The 20,803-nt window shown below is 45.1% G+C and overlaps 1 long non-coding RNA gene across 1 annotated transcript; it reads right to left on the minus strand.

Annotated features, from left to right (window-relative positions):
* Positions 1-15,061: 15,061 nt before the first annotated feature.
* Positions 15,062-18,553, minus strand: LOC116661426. The gene is made up of 3 exons (XR_004317294.1): positions 18,443-18,553; positions 17,296-17,383; positions 15,062-15,450 (listed from the first exon to the last, which is right to left on the minus strand). It is a non-coding gene; the product is annotated as an uncharacterized LOC116661426 (long non-coding RNA).
* Between the last annotated feature and the right edge of the window lie 2,250 nt (positions 18,554-20,803).

Here is a 20,803-nt window from a genome sequence, read left to right on the forward strand (position 1 = left end):
TCAATTAAGCTACTGATCATTCCTTTCTTTCAGCAATAAAGTATCCTCAATGCGTTATTACTTCAGAACAATAAACAGCCTGGGCTGTCCAGCCCTTCATTCTACACTGCGCGTGGTCCATGCACAGATTACTAATGTGCCTACATTTCTCCTTCTGTTGGGGAATGGTAAGAGGGCCTGATGGTCTGGACTTGTTCCTTGATAGAGCAAAAGGAGAAAGCTCATATCTAGTTCACAAGGAAAAAAACAAATTTTTTTTTTTTTAATTTCAAGAACTCAACAATTGAAAGCCGTGGGATGTTTAGCAAAGCAAAACAAAACAAAAAATGAACAAACATACTCTGCTCCAAGGCATCCCAGGAGAATCCTTCTATTGAATTTGAGGGTCACTGATGTCCCTCTGTCATCAAGCCACTCAGCCGTGTCATAAGAGGTAACCAAGTAGGTAAATGTCAATGTTAGATGGATGTGTACATTAGCATTAAGTGGATTGTTTAATTTGTCTCCATCTGACCTGTGTTTATTCTGAGTCCCTAGTATGTCAGGCACGAAGGGGAAAAGGGTGAGAAAAGGCCTAGCCAGTCCTCCAAGAGCCTGAGATCTCAGGCCAGTTAAAGCTTTCCGTCAGAAACAGTGAGAATTCTTTTTCGCAAGGCCCGACCAGCTGGTTTCTGACACACCTTCCAACTCAAATGAATGAGATACACTATATATTAAATATTACAGAAAACATACACATTAAATAAAAATCCGTTTGATGACACTATAGACCTACCTAGGTAGGACCAACCAATTTCACTAGTGGAAGTTTGGGATGTCTAGTTAAACCTGAGTTTCAGATAAACAACAAGTAATTTTTTTTAACTTTTTAAATTATAGTTGATGTACAATGTTGTACTAGTTTCTAGTGTACAGTATAGTGATTTAGTTATACAAATTTTTATACACATTCTTTTTCATAGTCTTTTTCCAGACAGGTTACTACAGGCCATTGAATATATTCCCTGAGCTACACAGTAGGACCTTGTTGTTTATCTGTTCTGTGCAGAGGAGTTTGTACCTGCCAGTCCCAAGCTCCCAATTTATCCCTTCCCACTCCCTTTCCCCGCTGATAACCGTTTGTTTTCTATGTCTGTGAGTCTCCTTCTTTTTGGTAAATAAGTTCATTTGTGTGATTTTTTAGATTCCACATATAAGTGATATCACATGATACTTGTCTCTGTCTGACTTACTTCACTTAGTATGATCATCTCTAGGTCCATTCATCTTGCAGTAAGTGGCATTATTTCATCCCTTTTTATGGCTGAGTAGTATTCTGCTATATATACATTTTCTTTATCCACTCATCTGCTGTTGGATATTTAGGTTGATTTCACATCTTGGCTATTGTAAACAGTGTTGCTGTGAACACTAGGGTTTGTGTATTATTTTGAATTTGAGTTTTCTCTGGATATATACTCAAGAGCCGGATTGCTGGATCATATGGTAACTCTATTCTCAGTTCTTTAAGGAACCTCCCTTCTGTTCTCCATAGTGGCTGCACCAATTTACATTCCTACCAGCCGTATTGGAGGGTTCCTTTTTCTCCACACACTTTCCAGCATTTGTTTGTAGACTTTTTGATCATGGTCCATGGTGATACCTCATGGTAGTTTTGATTTGCATTTCTCAATTAATGATGTCGCACATCTTTTCATGAGCCTGTTGGCCACCTGGATGACCTCTTTGGAGAAATGTCTATTTAGACCTTCTGTCCATTTTTTGATTGGGTTGTTTGGTTTTCTGATATTGAGCTGTGTGAGCTGCTTGTATATTTTGGAAATTAGTCCCTTGTTGGTCACATCATTTGCAAATATTTTCTCCCATTCTGTAGGTTGTCTTTTTGTTTTGTTTATGGTTTCCTTTGCTGTGCAAAAGCTTTTAAGTTTACTTAGGTCCCATTTGTTTATTTTTGTTTTTATTTCCATTACTCTAAGAGACAGATCCAAAAAATACTGTCACAATTTATGTCAGAGTGTTCTACCTATATTTTCTTCTAGGAGTTTTAGAGTATCTGGTCTTACATTCAGGTCTTTAATCCATTTTGAAGTTATTTTTGTATATTGTGTTAGAGAATGTTCTAATCTCATCCTTGTACATGTAGCTGTCCAGTTTTCCCAGCACCACTTACAGAAGAGACTGTCTTTTCTCCATCATATGTTCTTGCCTCCTTTGTGGTAGATTAACTGATCATAAGTGTGTAGGTTTATTTCTGGACTCTCTATCCTGTTCCATTGATCTACATGTCTGTCTTTGTGCCAGTACCATACTGTTTTGATGACTGTAGCTTTGTAGTATAGTCTGAAGTCAGGGGGCCTGATTCCTCCAGCTTTGTACTTCTTTCTCAAGATTTAAACATCAAATAATTTTGTCCCACTTAATATTTTAAACACATTAAAAATATTTGTCTAGCAACTCTACAGCAAAGCAGTGAGGACCTGCAGGTTAAGATCTGAGAGGATGGAAACCTACCCAGGTGGGGCTTTTTTTCTGCAAGGCACTTGCTGATTCCAAAAACAGCAGTTAGAGCCAAGAGAAACTAAACAAAACTGCAAAATATGTCTAGAGCTGAAGGAACAAAACTGCAGCATTAGGATCCACCAAGGAAGCTCAGCTTTAGTCAATGGTCTTTTGGTTAACAGACTGTTGTAAGTTTAACTGTAAGTCTCCAAACGACGTGGAAGTTCTAACCCCCAGTGTCTGCGGATTTGCCTTTATTTTAAAATAAAGTTTTAGAGATGATCAAATTAAGATGAGGTTGTTAGACTGGGCTGTAATCCACTATAAGTGTCTCTTTATAAAAGGGGGAGATTTGGACAGAGATAGACACAGAGGGAGGACACCAAGTGAAGATGAGGACAGAGATCAGGGTGCTGCTTCTCCAATCCAAGGAATGCCAGAGATGGCCAACAAACCACAGAAGGCAGGGAGGTGCCAGGAACAGATTCTCCCTCAGAGCCTCAGAAGAACCAACCCTTCTGGCACTTTGATCTCGGATTTCAGCCACTAGAACTGTGAGACAATAAATTTTTGTTGTTCAAAGCCACCCAGTTTGTGGTCCTTTCTTATGGCAGCTTTAGAAAATTAACACAAGTATCAACTAGAGACAGACCTGTGCTTGGCGGCTGGAGACAGCCTGGGACCATCACGCCAACCCTGTCTAGTTCTTCTTCATTTGCCAGTGCGCCGAGATATCCAGCTTATCAGAACCGAGAACAAATCATCCCAGGAGGAAGATGCTAACATCCAGAGCCTCAAGATATTTCTGCATGTGCAATGTTCAGCACCACTCAGGAACAACTAGGTACAAAATAAAACAAGATAGGAACAGCAACAAAATAATTTTAAGAGGTTATCAGAATGGCCAATAAGCATATTTTAGGTGCTCAAAGTAATTAATCATCATGAATATGCATGTTGCAATAGTAATGTTATTTAGCTACATTTTTACCAGAATGCCTTTAATTAAAGACACTGCCGAGAACAGATGTTGGTCAGGGTGTGAAGCAGCTGGAACTTTGCCTTTCAGTAAATTGTTCAAGTACTGTGAACAATTTGTTGGCACTATCTGCAAAGTTCAATCATACTCAGCAATCCCACACCTGGGTACATACCCAGTAAAATGTGCATACATATTCACCAAAAGATAGGTACAAGAATGTCCACAGAACCATTTCTCAGTCGTCCCAGAATGGAAACAGCTCAAATGTCCTCCAAGAGCAGACACGCAGAACTCCATAGCAATGGAATGAACACATGACTCACAAACGTGATGCTGATGGCACGAAGTCAGAAGGTCTACATACCACGCGGTTCTGTTTGTACATAGTTCAGGATGATAAAAATGAATCAGGATGTTAAAGATCTGGGAGAGAGGTCACCTTCTGGGAGCAAGGCCAGCCTGGTAACAAGAAGCGGGCACTCGTGTGATTATGTCCTCTACGCACCACTGATACTGTGACATTTCATTAAGCTGCACACTTAGAATCTGGGTGTTTTTTCTGCACATTTTGATGTCATCACTTTAAAGAGCATTTTTTAAATGCTTTAAAAAAATGAGCTTTATTTATCTTAAAGAAATCCACTTAACAGAGATGCAGGAATTACAAAGTGATACAGCTATATTTGTCAGGGTTCTCTAGAGAAACAGAATCAGTAACCAACAGGATCAATAGGAGACACACGCACATATATGCATGTGAATAATTTATTATAAGGAATTGAGTCCTGGAGTTACGGGGGCTGGCAAGTCCAAATCTACTGTGGGCCAGTAGGCGGAGACTCAGGAGAGCCAATGGTACCAATGAAGTTCAAAGGACAGGCGGCCATCTGCTGGAGAATTTCTCTTGCTTGAGAAGGACAGTCTTTTTAGTCTATTCATGCCTTCAACTGACAGGGTGACACCTGCCCACATCAGGGAGACAATCTGCTTTACTCTGAGTCCCCTGATTTAAATGTGAATCTTGTACATAAACACCCTCCAAGTTCACACATAAAATTAACTATCACAACAGCACACAATTAATAAAGAAAGAGACAAAGTAACTTGGTCGTATGGTGGACACAGAAAGATTCGATGCCTGAGGACTTTCAGATAAATGTTAGCAGTGATAATTCCAAACCAAGTCATTTGTAGAGATACACAGCTTTTATGCAGCAATTCAAAAGTGATTTGGATGTGTTACTAAAACTAATGTAGCTATTGGCCCTCATTTATCCATACATAGTTTAGAAATAATAACCTTCGTCTATTTTTTTAGGTGTATATTGCAGTATGGAATCCCCACCAGTATTCTGGCTCAGTGCTGCCTGTTTAGGTCTTTTTGGCATCAGCCCATTTCATACAGTGTAATCAGAGCAGCATCTTCAAGTCCAAGTCCACATGTGTTCACATTAGTGGAAAGTTAAAAACCCCTCCTCGGTTCTCCACTGTCCACACTTGAGAAAGCCCAGACTCCGCAGAGGAATCGTCTGGCCCCTCCTTGTCCTTCTCACCACCCCTCCCCACACCCGCCCTTCACTGCATCCTGGGCTCACCTCTCTTTCTATTTTCATTCTTTTACACGTTATTTGACTGCTTCTTCCACCCCCTGGTCCCTGGACATGCTCTATGTTTTCTGATCTCCATGTCTTCCACCAGGCTTTTTTGGCTGTTTCCTGATGCTGGGAATAGCCATCCCTGCTCTGTCCACTGCTCCACTTGAAACCCAGAGTGGAGAAGAGGCCTGGGCTGAGTGTAGGCGCCTGCTTGAACCTCACTGCTGGGCTTCCTGATCTGGAGCAAACCACATCACCTCCTACGCTCTTAGTATCACTATAGAGACTCAAAACATGGCAATGGACCAGAGATGCGGTTGTCGAACACTTCTGCTCCCATTCTGTCTCTTAAGGTTCTACCATCTTACTAAGAACGTGCATGTGTTTAAGGATACACAGCACAAACTCCCTTTCTCCTTCCCATTCTCCTCTTCAGAGGATTTTCATTTAATGTTTCCAAGCTACAGCCTCCATGTACAAGAAGAAAGATAATTTTCTCCCCTCTTGCACAACTGGTGACATACTCTGTTGGCTATTCTGTATATTGCTTTTTCTTTCACTTAACAGTATAAAATAGGAGATAGCTCCATACACCCACAGAAAGAGTCTAACCGTTATTTATAGCTACACAGTATTTTACTGTATGGATTTTCATAGTTTATTTAACTACTGACCTAATGATAGCCATTTAGATTATTTCCAGTCTTTTGCTATGACCTGCAATGCTGCACTAAGGAACCTATTAGATAATATTTCACACATGTGTGGATTACATCTACTGAGTAAATTCTTAAAAGTGAACACGCTAGGGGAAATAGCATACAAATTTGCAACTCTCATGCTGGTGCTAAATTTTGTCTGGTATCGGTGCACCCATTTACACTCAGTGACGTGGGAGAGCTTCTACTTCCTCCACATGTTTGCCAGCAGAATGTGCACTAAGCCCTTTGTTCTGTAAGAGTATGGTAGGAAGTATCGCCATGATGTTTTAATCTGCACTTCTATTGTTCTACATGAGCTTGAGTATGTTTTCACTTATTTAAAATCTATTTGTATTTCCTGTCTTTAAACTATTTGATCACAAAATACCTCCTTTTATCTACCAAGTTGTCTACCCTTTCTTACTGATTTTAGTAGTTCTTTATATACTGATAAAGAGTCTTTTGTAATATGCATCACAAATGCTTCTTCATTTGTGTTTTGACTATGGTAGTTTCTAACATGTAATTTGTTTTTTGTAGCACAATTCAAAACTCATTTTTTTAAACAGTAATCCCACCTCTGGGCATATATCCAGAGGGAACTCTAATTTGAAAAGATACATGCACCTGAATGTTCACAGCAGCACTATATATAATAGCCAAGACATGGAGACAACCTAAACGTTCACTGACTGATGACTAGATAAATAAGCTGTGGTATATTTATACAGTGGAATAGTATTCTGCCATAAAAAAGAATAAAATAATGCCATTTGTAGCAACATAGATGAACCTAGAGATGGTCATTCTAAGTGAAGTAAGCCAGAAAGAGAAAGAAAAATACCATATGATAATCACTCACATGAATAATCAAAAAAAAAAAAAAGAAGACACTAATGAACTCATGTACAAAACAGATCAGATTCACAGACATAATAAACAATCTTATGGTTACCTGGGGGAAGGGGGTGGGAAGGGATAAATTTGGGAGTTTGAGATTTGCAAATGTTAGCCACTATATACAAAAACAGATTTAAAAAATTTCTTTTGTATAACACAAGGAACTATACTCAATATCTTGTAATAACCTTTAGTGAAAATGAATATGAAAGAGTGTATGCATGTATATGCCTGATCGGAACATTGTGCTGTACACCAGAAATTGACACACTGTAACTGACTATACTTCAATGAAAAGAAAAACTCATTTTTTTTTAATAGCTTTTTGGGTTTATGCCATATTTAAAAAGTCTTCCTCATTCTAAGATTATTTCTTAAATATCTTCTTGTAGCTTCTTCTTACAAGTTTATCTGTATTTTGCATTTATGCCTTGGACTCATCTGAAATTTATTCTGCTCTCATGCATGAGGTATGAAATCAACTTTATCTGTGGAGGACGTTCAAAAATCTCATGAACCAACTCATGAGAGCAGTTACATCTTTTTGTAATTACTTAGTAAATGCCATTTGAAAAAATACATACTTTCCAAACTCACCTATAAACTCCACAGCACTTTTCAATGAAAAGGAGGAGAGTAATACACATCTGTGAGAAAACGTATCTCACAGATGGTTTTATGGTCTTCTGTTTACAATGCAATGTCTCCTCCTCTCCCACAAACATTCCCTCACAGCTGTCAGGAATCCACTGCCACTGCAGCTTCCAGGACAAAGCGTGCATGATTCTAGCCTCTCCCTTTCCCTGGCATTATCCTATCATCTTTGAATATGACTTATGGTGACATAGAAGGCAATGCTCATTGTTCTTTTATATTGCATTTAGAATAAGAAGGGGAAAAGGTATTTGAAGCCAGGTTATTAAAGAACAGCACTGACCCAATGGCATCATCAAACCTCCAGGAAGAAACTTAATTACATTCCATTAAAAAGCTCAATGCTGTCTTGTGATATGAGCGAATTAACTTAATTCAAGGTTCAGTTCAAGATTATCTCCTTTATGCAAAACTCTCCTCTGGAAGTCTAAATGGAGGTTATGGCTAGGTTTCTTCCCTTGGAATGCCCAATTGGCGTAAGTAACTACTTCCATTATTTTTAAGGATAGGCAACCACTGAAAATTTGTTTTCTCTCTTAATTTGATATAAATTGTCAGCATTATAACTTTTTCACTTCAGTCACCACGTATAATGGTTTTGTGAGTTTTCCTATAATGCTACCTTAGTTGGACAATTTTTTGCTAAGAATTTCTAATGCTTTTATCATATATAGTCTTATTTTCCCCTTAAAAGTACGTATTAAAGAAGATGTGAAATATGTTGAAAGAAGATGTAAAATCAAGAAGGACACTTTGGTTTTTATTGTAGATAATAAAAATGGAGAAAACCCTGGAAGTGATTTTGGTGCAGGGGTTACAAACTAAGAGCTCCGTTCTGGAACACCATTTTTGAAACGGCTATTGGTCGTGTGGAAGGAGCTGTCCGGAAGAAAGGTGGGGGTGTCTGGATTTGGAGATCACTGGTATAGAGAGAACAGGATGAAGTTACACAGAAAAAGTGAGGAGAGAGAGGAGAGAGCCCAAGCCCCCGATCCGGAACTGACAGAGGAGAACGAGTCTGCAGGGAAGTGAAAACTCAGCCAGCGCTGCAGAGGAGACAAGAGTGCGGTTCCAGGGGCTCAAGACAGGGAGGCGTGAGGAGAGTGGCCCGCGTGCTGACTGCTGCAGTGAGAGTAAGACAGGGAACGGCCCACAGGTGTAAGGGAAAGGTCGCAGCGATAACAGGGGTGCAGGTCAGACTGCACTGGAAAGCAATGCAGAGGTGACAACAAGGAACTGGAGACAGCAGGACTAGACAACTCATTCCAAAGCAACTGCGTGATGAAGTGGGGAGGACAGGCTGCAGGGGAGAGCAAACCAAGGAAGGGTGATGCGATGTGTAAGGTCCTGCAGACCACGACAGCAAACAACAGGAAAGCAAGCCAGGACGACTGGATGGTGGCAGTGGGTATAAATTTACAAGGAACCTTGGGTGACTTTGTCCGTCAGTGATCAGCTGCACGGTGGCAGCCAAGGAGGAAGCAGGTGGCTGAGCTGAACCAGAAACAGGGGTTTCCAGGTGAGGAGCCCATCTCCAGTGAAAGAGGGAGATGCTCGGAAGAGTGGGAAACAGAGTCATGTACCTCAAGCAGCAGAGAGTTTTGAGAGAAAAAGGAAGAGAAATAGTTTAAGAAACAGTCGTGCCTTCCTCTTTCACGTAAACAGGAACATATCCGAGTAGGTCTTTGGTCAAGTAACAGAAGGTCTCTTTCCACGCGATGCAGAGGCGTGGTTCACCAGGTGCCTCCGAAGCTTCATGCTCCACCACGCTCACTCCTTCCTGCTCTGGCAGCCTGTCAAACGTGAGTAACATTAGGGGAGGCTTTATCACCAAAGATGAAATGGCAAATTCTGTAACCTGGCTGACAGTAAAAATTTCCAACCTGAGTTTTCTGGACAGCATTCTCAGTAAATTCTAATTTGGGAAATAGAATAAGATCACCTTACATAAATTTCCCACCCATTCAGTATAACACTGTCATGTTTTAACTGTGATATATTACCGAGTAAGTCACGCGTGGGGTGGGCGTGGTGGGAGCCCCTTCTGAGATTTTGATATATGAAGTAACTGATTTCCCTGATAGCCTGCACACTTTATAAATGAGCAGGTGAACTCCCTGCCAAATTTTACTCCTAAATCAAGATCCAATGATTCAATTGTGCACGTATAACAATGAAGGGAGCCATTGTGATACACTAGAGCTAAGAGCCTGCTTGGTGAAGTGGGATCAGAATGCAGGAGAGCACAGAGAAAGAAAGCAAAACCCGCCAGAGATGCTGGGATGCGGTGAAGCTAGACGCATCACTTGGAATATGCTTGCTGTGAAGAAAGCATTTCACAGTAGTAAAAAAACAAAGCAAAAACACAGAAAACAAAACAAACCCAGTCACAGATCTTCTAAATCACATCTTATTTATCCAAGTGTCCTTCTCTCCACTTTTGCCGAAGAGTTTTGCTTCCTGAATTCTGGCCCCACCCTCCACACCCTGAGCAAGACATTCTCCAAAGCTTTAGCCAATGTTTCCCAAATCCTGGTCCAAGGAGTAATGTCAGGTTGGCTGCCTCAAAGTCTCCTCAGAAGCTCTGGAAAAATGGAAATTCCAGGGTCCTGTCCCAGAAATCCTCATTCAATAGGTCTTTCTTAGGTGGGGCCCAAGAGTCTGTAATTAAAAACAGATTTGCCCAAGTGATTATGATACCCAGGTAAACAGGAGAATCACTGCTCTAGACTAGCTAATGGAGAGTACTGATAAATTATTTTATAGTAAAATATCTCAAATACAATACAATTAGAAAACTTAACTTCTAAATGCTGACGCTTTCCCGGGCTTTAACATTTCAAGGATAATCCCACTGAGAGCTATGAGCTATTGCTATGAGCTCGGCCGTCCCTCCGGTGCCCCCGCGGAGGGCAGGTGTCGGGGCGCGCAGCTCGGCTCTCCCAGCGCCTCTCAGCCCAGTGCCGTGGGGTGGGCCGCCAGCGCTCTGTCTGTTTCACTGACAGTGTTACGTGACTACTTAAAACGAATTGATTTTCTGATCTCCAGTGACTCCTGATTCACTTAGCAAGATCGAGAATCCATGTGTCAGTTTGTCATTTGAACCACACAGAACCTGAACAGATACAGTCACCATGATGACTGTGGTGGTTGTTTGTGGTGATGATTCAAATAATAATTGAAAATGATAACTCCACTGATCATTCAAAGCTTATCTTCACAGACACTGTTAGAAACGCTATCTCAAAAGAAATGTCAAGGATACTTAGGAACAGTCTATTAATAATTATTTTATAAACTGTAAGTGGAAAATATTATTTCTTAAATAAGTAAGTTGCCTTTTTTATAAGTGATTTTAAATATAAATTAGTAAGCAAATTCACTCATCAAGGATTGTAAGTATATATTTGAATATGTCATCTAAAGCTCAAAACGTTTGCATTTTTTTCTTTCACAGGGAAAGTGAGTGGGTCACTCCACAAGAGAGGGTGTGTGACACTCAGGCCCCCACACTCAATGAATCATCAGCATGTGCTGATGCCTCAGTTACCAGGCGCCCATACTCAACAGCTTTGGGCAAGTTATGGGGCCTGCTGAAGACGTGGTTAGCCGCACCTGTCCTCCCTCTTCTAGTCCCGGAGCTCTGATCCTCAAGAGGCTCCCTGGCCGCTCAGCATAAAGAGCACATTCACCAGCCTCCTTCCAGCCAGAGGCGGCCCGGCCACTCAGGTCCGCCCAGTGGGATGAGGGGGAGAGTGGGCACAGCTTCCAATCCCCACCACAGCTGGAGTGCGGGGTCCCTTCCCCCCCTCGTCCTCCCAGCGGCAGGAGCGTGGGCGTGAGGACTACAGGGAGCATGGGCAACTTCCTGACGGAGTAGACGCCACTTATTCTATGTGGCAGAGCTGCAAAATGGTAGAGCCACAGACATGGCCGCGTGTCAGTCCTGGAATGACCACCCCAACGTCATCTCTGAAAAACAGAAATAAACCCTGTTTACTGAAGGCACGACTATTTGGGTTTGTGTTCTCTGCCATTAAACCTAATCTTAACTGACTTTGGTGCCTTACAGGCTGGCCCTCCAAGCAGTTGGTACTTAATCTGGCAACTTTCATATTATTTCCCTTTAGTGAGGGTGAGAGCAGGCGTCCAGCCAGCAGGGTGGCAGGAAAGGGCTCCAGGTGGGTTGAGATCTGCCTGTGGATCACTAACGTGGGCTAGAAAGGGTGACCGAAGGCAGCTGCTTCCGCTAAGGCCAGAGGTGGCGCCTGCACATGCGCGCTGACGCTGCAGAGTGAGACGGCGGGTGGAAGCCCTGCTGCACCTGGCGGAAAGCGTGCCGCGGATGCCGAGCACTACTGTGCGTGTTCCTCATGGCAACGGTCTGCGGCAAGGCAGGCTCTCAGCGGCAACTGACTGCACAGTCTCTCGTCTTTAATAACATACGTGCCAGCCAGCCAGACATATGCCTTAACAGCTTTTAATTATTTCTGCTGTTTGCTTACTTCTTTGCATTAAACATAACTTCAGTCGTCTGCATATTCATCTGAGATCTCCATCCCCTTATCCTCAGTAATCACGTCTTTAATAATCATTGCCAGGTCTGCGGGGGTTTTTGTGAAAACAATCAGCCTTTCTTTAAGCCGAAACCATTCCACTTACCTTGAAGTTCTTTTTTTTTTTTTCTCCCTATTCATAGTTTCTGCTGATCTTTCCTGGCAGGAGGGAAGTTTCGATTGCTCCCGTACTGACTTGTTTTCTTACCTGTGGTTCAAGCATAACCCTGTTTTACAGCCACCCCCAGGCAGCGCCGCGGTGTCTCTGGGCAGAGGAAGTCGTCCCTGGTTCTGAAGCACTAACTCCGTTAACGTCACAGGGGATTTTGAGAAGGACGGGTAGCATTTCACTGTGACTATGCTGGTCGGACTGAATGGACAGAGGGTGTCACCAAAGAACAGAGATGCTTTCATGCGGTTTCCCACCAAGCTTCATCAAGGTCACCCAAAAGGATGATTCTGAAGCCACCGCACGGTGTCCACATTCTCAGTCCATGTTTCCCAGGGAACAAGCATGGATTTGAACAGCGAAGGAAAACCTGGCCTTGCTACCTCACTTGGAACATACACAACCTACAACACTCTCCATAAATAATCCAGACAAGGGATGAGATGTCTGATGCGTGAACCTAGTAAGATGGGCCCCAGAGAGAAAAGAAAACAGAGGGACGAGGTGGCTGCTCTCACAGCTCTGTTTTTCTGGACACGGGAGAGAACCGCGGGTGGACTGCCAACTAGACGGGGACTCAGCAAGCAGTTGCATCCTCTTCGCAGTGTGTCAAGTGCTCCTCCATCCAGGCTCATCCCTTCCCATCTGGCGGGCTGTGTCCTACTTCCACAGGCCCTGCCACGTGGGTGTCTTCTGCACACGCACCCCTGGGCCTCCTCGCCCCACCCCCCCTGCGGGGCTCCCACTGCCCGGACTTCTCACCGCCTTCCTTCTCTAGACCAGCACGATCAACTGCGAGAGCCCTGCACTGAGACAGGATTTCCATCCAAGTTAGAGCTGTCTGGTAGAATGTGTGCTGCCCACTTAAAGCTGAGTTTCAGATAGACAACAGGTTTTAATTTAGTGTTACATCCCAAATATTAATTATTTCTTCTCTGAAGTTTAACTTTAGGTGTCCTGTATATGTGTATTTTGCCAAATCTGGCAGCCTTAGTCCAAATTCAATTCCACCAAGTCAAGCACGCCATTAATGTCAGAGGTTCTCAGTTTCTTCATGGCCAAAAGGAAGGGGTGCAGTTGCTGGGAGAAAGGAAAGAGACAGCTGCCGGGGCATATCTGCCCTGTCTGGCTCTGTGTTAATCTACTCAGCGTACATTATGAATTTGACAGATTCTTTCTGAAAACCTCCTGTGTGCCAAGTGTTATCTTCTGTACAAGCCATCAGAAAGAATAAAAGGTGGGGCTCAGGAATTAGCAACAGTAGTCCCATGTTACCTACAGTACTCCCATGAAGAAATAGTTATTCCTACCTCGTCCGTGGAGGATTCTCACAGAACCAGTCATAAAGGGGCTGGATACTGATGTGAACCCCAACCTGAACACCTTCCCTCACACCGTCATTCCCTCTCAAAGGACACGGCAGAATGGCATCTTAGCACCGAAAGTACTCCAACTCTGCGACTGGTGGACATCCCTGTTTATTCGTTATCCCATGTACGTGCTTTAAGGCTTCCTGGCATCCCAGGATGCCCAATGGTGTGTTTGTAAGGCCAGTTAGACAGTTGTTTCCAGCGGGGTCATTTCAGTGATGGCTGAGAGAGAGCTCTTTTCAATGGCGCCATGTCCAAACACCCATTACCAACGTCAACACGGGATGTGCTATCAGTGGGATAACTGGATTCTTTCTTCTCTTGCTGACTTTCCCCCTGCAATCATCTTGGATGAGATTTGGGGAGTTTTAGGAAGGGCTGAGGCCCTGGCGAGATGTAAGGATATTTGCTGAGTACATTGCTTCGAATAAAAACAGCTGAAAGCTTAACGATGTCTTTTTAGGTCATGGCAAAATGCCCCTGGGGTCAACAGTGGTGGTGAAGTAGCTGCATGAAAACATCGTGCTCCCCCAGCCGAAGAGACGACGGGTGCGTTCCAAACCGCCACTATGCCGCCTCCTGAGGAGAGGCCTTCCCCTTCCGGAGGGTGTTACCAGCAGCTGCAAAGACAAGCGAGCTCCCTGCACATGACCTGCCTGTAGCTCCCCGAGAGGCTTCTGTGCCCACATGCGATCCGCTCAGTTGTCCACATAATGAGTATGTTTTGTTGGTTTGTTGGGTTTTATTATAGATGCTCACAGTTTCAAAATGTGACGATTTCTACAAAGCTTGTAAGGAAAAGAACAGGACCCCAAGATTCTCCTGTACTTCTCACATCAACCAATTTCATTTTTTCTGTCTGATTCTTTTGTGTCTTTGTTTCTATTTTTTAAAATAAAATGATTATATTGCTACTTTTTAACTTCTCAGATGTAGGCAAAACCTATGGACTAGCCACTCCGGAAACAGGGATTAGCTCTCTTCCACCGCAGGGTTCAACCATGGCTAAGCGCCCTGACTGTCTCCCTTCCCCCTAGCAGAGTTAGTTTTGGTTTCATCAACATTCTCTGTTTCTGTCGTTATGATTATGTGAATACTCCCCACAGTGAGGCACGTGCTACAGTCTGATGATGCTTTCCCTTTCCTGCGCGTTCTATTACCCCCGTTTGAAATAATGATCTCCCTTTTGACTGCTTAGCTATCTGTACCTCCCATAAAGTTTACCCCAAACACTTCACTCATTGTCTAAATCTCCTCTCCACCATTTCAGATGTATCAGGTAGCTTGTCAGCTTCGTCTTTTTGAAGGACGCCTTCTGGAGCCTTCTGACCTGCCTCAGAACCCTTGGCCAGGCTCTGTGCCTGGCCACTGGCACCACAGGACGCACTGGAGCCCTGCTTCCCACCCGCCATTCTTCCTTTCTGAAGCTGCATGTTGCTCAGTACTTCCTAAGGAAGGGTTCTTGAGAGTCAAATACTTAGAACTTTGAAGCCTGAATATATCTTTATTCTAATCTCCTTCATTAACAGTTGGGCTGGGCATAGAACAGATTCAAGGTCACTTTACCTCAGGATTTTGAAGGTACTTTTCTGTTGGAAAGTCTTCCAGCTTCCACTGTTTTGCTGAGAACCCAAAACTCTTCCATCTCTGTGACTGTACGTGGACCAGTCTGTCTGCTCTCTGGAAACTAGCAGGACTTTCTTTGGGTTCCCAGTGTAATGTTTATTTAATGTTACATGTATATTTAAGACTTACGTAAAAATACACAGTTTATCAACGACTTGCTGGGCACTGTACTAGACGCTGGGAACTCCCGGAAAACAGGAGGGACCCCGGACAGCACTCAGGTCTCAAAGACGTGCAGTCCAGGGAGAGTCTGAGATGCTGGGTCCTCACGCAGGCCTCTGCCGTGGATTCAGGCAAATGCTCTGGAGGACGAGCGAGGAGTCTGCAGAGATCACTGGCTCCTACAGCCATGTGCTTTGCATCTACAAAGACCGTCTCCTCCTGTTTCACACACACACCTGCATGGAAACCAACACCAAACTCTGAGACAGGGAAATACAGATCAACTGCCCAGCCGTGAAGCAAGCCTTGGCAAGCAGATTCTAAGAGTTTCCTAATATCAAGAAGGGAAATGATACAAAAAAACTTCTGCCCTTATCTTATGACAGCACAGTGAGACACAAATTTGACAGAAATGGGAGGAAATAATAGTAGGACCCAACTCCAGAAGACTGCTCCTTTTTATCACCCGTTCACTGACACTTTCTTCCAGTGTCAAATACAGCTCATATACTAACCAGGAAGGCTGCTTCTTCATGGCTTCGTTACTAGAATAAGCACCTGCTAATGCCAGTAGGAAGCAAAGTTGTAAACACCTAGTCACACAGAACAGAGAGCCCCGCAGTCGTCTGTGTCTCCACTGCCAAGGCCTCCAGATGCTTTAATAAATCCAGTGGAGGAAGTACTGCCAGAGCGCTTAGTCCACCTGTGACTCATCAGCTCGTCCACCAGCAGTAATTTTTCTCAAAATAAAAACAGAAGATGAGGTTGGGGAAATATGAAATTCACAATTAACATGATGGGGGAAGAAAATGATGAAAATAAAAGCGTAGAAAAAGAAGAATCTGGGGTAAACCTGAGACATTCCATCTTTGCTTGGAATAATGGGAAAGGAAAACACAGCGTCAACGGAGGACTAGGACCTCAGATATTTGCTGTCACCCGGGGTTTTTAAGGTGATTCAGAGGGTCATGCACATCAGGATCCTCAAAAGAGCTTGCTTAGGACGACAAACGCCTGGGCCCTATCCCGGCCAAACTCCTATCAGAAATCTGCTTTTTCACTAAGCTCCCCAGATGACCCAGGTGTCTACAAGTTTGGGAACCACTGCTTGATGCTGCCCTTGTAGTGAGGAGCAGCGGCTGGAATTCACCCCCTGCTTGGAGGGGAACAGCAGAGGGAGGGAGTTTCCATATGGGATCTGTGGCTCATATTCCAAACAAGGGAGGTAGCCGGCATCTGGTCTCTCCCTCCCTGGCTCCTTTCTCTCCGCAGCCACAGGGAGACATCGGGCGCCATGCTGTTTCCCTTCCCAGTTTAAGGCTGCTTGTGTGCACGTGCGTGTCTCTGTGCATGCACGCCTGCCCATGTGTGCATGTGTTTGATGAGGTTCGACAGTGACTGTGAGAAAACCTGCCTAGTCTTCGGGGAACAATAAAAGGACTTTTACTTAATGACAGGAGGTAATTTATAACTTTCTATTCATTTTTGTGTGTAATTAAACTCGGAAGATTTTGAGCTGGGGCTGGGGGCCAGGACAAGGTTGACTTACAACCATTTAACAAGCTCAAAGGCCTCCCCTCTGAACACCAGTCCTCTACATCCCATGACAGCAAACCATTGTCCTCCCTCCCCACAGCCTGAAGGACTGGCGATCCAGGTGGGACTGCAGCCCACAGACATGCGGAATGTCCCAGCGAGGTGAGCCCTGACTTGTCTTTCTCCTCTCACCATACAGCCAAGCCTAAGGACAGAGGAAACTACGAGGTTTGAATCCCAGATCTTCCCACAGTCAGGCCAGTGCACTGGTTGGAAGTGACAGAAATCCAACTCAAAGCTGCTTAATCAAAAAAAGTAACTCATCTCTACATAACTGGGAAGGCAAGGGATGGAGTTGGCCTGACTATTTTGGGACGTGTGTAGTCTGGGCCTCCTCCTCCCTCCCTCTTCTCTCTCAGTGGCTGCATTCCCTTGAGGCAGAAGTAGATGGTTCCCTGCAGTCACTGGGGGTGGGACAGCAGGTGCAGCAGACTCAGGCTTGCATCACTCAGCCTGAAACTCCACAAGAAAGAGAGAACACACACCTTTCTCAGTGGCCATTTACTCAACCCCAGGGAAAGCTTCTCATTGGCGCCCGGGTCACGTGCCCATCACAGGACCAGTCATGATGGCCTGAAGGAACACAGAGTTGAACAGTCCTTGAGGATGTGGGTGGGGTGGTGATGGGATGGTGACTTCAGTCAGAAGTCCCACAGAGGAGTGAGAGGCAATTCCCCAAACTGAGAGGTGACGTCAGCAGGAACACTGGGCAGATACGAACATCTATTATTCTCACCCACCGGCTTTGTGACTTTGGCAAATGAATTAATTCCTCTATGCCACATGGGGTTGTTATGGGTATTAAATAAGATAAATTATATCAAATCCTTAGCATGTAATGACAATCAATACACAGTTACTATTATTGCCAACTTCCTTCTTAAGAATTTACAAACCATGCAAGGATCTAAGCAGAATTAAACCCAGTTTTATTTATATGATCAAAAATCCCCAGGAATTCTAGTTTGAGCACTTTATGAGATGGTGTGGAGACAAGACTAGCACCTAAATCACAAACAAATCAGCGACTCGCTCTAGTGTCCAGCCGAACTGTCACATATCACACTGCAGGCACAATGCAGGTTTTAAAACACGAAACGTCCACCACAGAGGAGGCCACTGGCTTTGTCAGAGTGGCTCACGCCCTAGAGCCAGGGGGTGGCCTTCAGGCGGGGCTGCTGGCTCCTGGCTGCCGCCCTCGGCCTCCTGAGCCGCCGGGCTGGGCCAGGGCTGCGGGCACCAGTGCCTCAGGGAGCCCGCGGGAGCTTTCACAGACGTGGATCAGTGGGAGGCCGCGTCTGCAGGCGCACACACCTTGCAACTGCCGGCCTCAGGGCGGCCGATGCCACGAGGAGACACCCCGACGCCCCTGGCCTGCGGCACACCCTCCAGGACTCGCCCATGGGCGGTGAGCAGGTGCCCGCGGGCTGCGCACCTCCCTGTGCCCCTGGGCTCCCTGCTGGCTCCCCTCCCAGGGCTCCGGGCTCAGCCACCCCACCCGGTCTGGCTCCCTCAGCACCGAAAAGAGACAAACCGTGCTAGGTGCTGGTCTGCCGTCAGCCTCTTCTGCCTGCCTGCCAGTCCCTTCCTTGGGTCTTGTCAGCTTTGACCCTGTTCCCTAAATGTACTCACCTTGTATTATTCCAGCTAACCTCTTCCTCACCATCTGCATTCCCTCTGAGATCGATTTAACACTCACAACAAAAATGTTTATTTTTTACAGGTGCAGTGCATCCAAGGACACAGACAAGGAGACTGGTTTGGGTTAAATGTGTCTACAGATCTGCTGGAGGCGCACGGCCCTCCCCCAGACCCCACCCTTGTGCAGTGCTGGGTGCCTCCCACCCTGCCCGCCGCTCAGGGGAACTTAATGTTCTGCAGCTTCTCCCGGACCAGGCGCCGCCTACACAGGGTTACGGGCTGGGGGACAGAGGGAGGGCCACCTGGCACAGCCCCATGCCAGGTGGGAGCAATTTTCTCAGATGCTCTGATGTTTGCTGGCTCCTCCTTCTCAACTTGGTGACATAACAGCATAAGAGGGAAAAGGCCTAACCATGAAAAAGAGGTGAAACAGCTCCTGGACTTCCTTTGAGCCCGTCAAGCATCCACAGCAGCTGTTCTGCTAACACCACAGCCACGGAGCGGCTACATTAGATGAGGCGCGTGCTAGAGAATGCCACTCATTACTTCCCAGACTTTAGAGTAAGAACTGCTTAAGTTTGCATCCTCATTCTGCAATGTACTAGTTATGTGACCATGGGGAAATGAAACACTTTTTCCCCAAAATTGCAATTGCAGATTTATAAAAAAGAGCTGATCATGTTTCCCAGGGACATAGTTCATAGAATTAAAGAGAGAAGCTGAGTGCGAGGTATGGCAAGTGGGAGTACCTAGTACATATGGTGGCTGGTACCTCTGCTCATGACAGAAAGGGCACGCAGGAGCCATGCGTGGGACACATCAGGGGGCCACGCACGCCGCACAGGGCGATGCTGCCTGCGGATCACTAGGATCTTCCCGTGGGACTGCCTCCTGCGAAGTGAAGGGAGAGATTCCAACCAGAGGCCCCAAAGTGTTTGGAAATTTATGTTATAATTATTAAGTACTAAATATTTTAAAATAGTGAACACACACACACACACAAAATAAAGCGACACAATCCAGACACCTCAAGAGGGTTCGCAGCACAGGGCTGAGTGTGAGGCTGAACCACTCTGAGGTCTCCCACTCTGAGCGGGGCCTTCTCCCCAGTGGTGGGATTTGGACTTCCTTCTGTGGGTGATCAGGAGCCATTAAGGGCGACACTTGGTCCAAACTGGTGCCCCTCAGTGTTCTTGAATGATGCTCTAGGTCTGTATGTAAACAATAGAAGGTTCTTTGAAAGAAGGTTTCTCCACGTTAATGGTTACCTTAGATGTGTTTATCTGAATTCACACTTTAAAAAGCCCTGTTGTCATTATAACCATGGTGACGTGACACAAGTCCTTTGGCTTTTTCCCCTCAGTGATGTGTAGCTTTTCCTTGCCATTTGAGAACAGTGTAACAACAACATGTGGTAGGGAAAAGGATTTGCTCCATCCCAGGGAGAGGAAAAGTCAGGAGCGGGCGATGAGAGGATGACTGACTGTGAGCCCACAGGCTCCGCCCCCAGGTGTCCCTGGGGCCTGTGTGGATTCCGTGAATCACTGTCTGTAGAAAATCTCCTGTTGGCTGGGAATTTTGAATTCAGTTATGCTTCTGTTTGAATCCCTTCACTGACACTGCCATGCTGTGTCACCCCGGACAGGTCACTTAACCACTCTAAGCCTAAGTTTATGAAACTGTCATAATAATGTCAGTGTTACAGGACTGCTGTTAACTTAAGTGAAATTCCTAAATTTTACATGTTCTGGGTATATGGTGGGAGCTTAAGAAAGGGTGCTTATGAGGGGACTTTACATTTTTATCAGAGATACAATCCACTGGGCATTTTGTTCAAAATGGGTCTCCTGTCATAAAGCAAATGGCGCATCAAGACGTCTTCTATCATTAAAACCCTTAACAACTGGGCAAGTGCCTACTACTTGGTAACACGGGGAGACTAGTTTTCAGGGAACAGAAGTCAGGGCAAGCGAGATTTGACGGTGGGATGTGGAGATGTCAGTGTGGAGGCTGGAGACGTCAGACCCAGAGGAAGCACAGAGCCTGGGGAAGGCTTCAAGGGGGCGATGGACACAAAGGAGGGAGAGCTGAGCTGAATGTGGGTGAGAGAAGTGCCCATCACAGCTTCCCGAGGCACCCCTCAAGGCGCGGGGCACAGCCTACCCTGGGACAGTCAGATAAGCACATTCTGCGGGTTGTCAGGGTGAAAGACAGGCAGACGTGAGCCACTCTCCACTCAGCTGATTCATCCTGGCCGCCGGCCAGCCACTCTCCAAGCTACCTCTGCTCTGTTCATCCTGTTGGAGGAGGAGTCAGCCCCACTCTTACTAAAAGCCCCTATTTTGTGCTGAC

This window comes from Camelus ferus, chromosome 35, assembly GCF_009834535.1.
Source record: "Camelus ferus isolate YT-003-E chromosome 35, BCGSAC_Cfer_1.0, whole genome shotgun sequence".
Classification (NCBI taxonomy): domain Eukaryota; kingdom Metazoa; phylum Chordata; class Mammalia; order Artiodactyla; family Camelidae; genus Camelus; species Camelus ferus.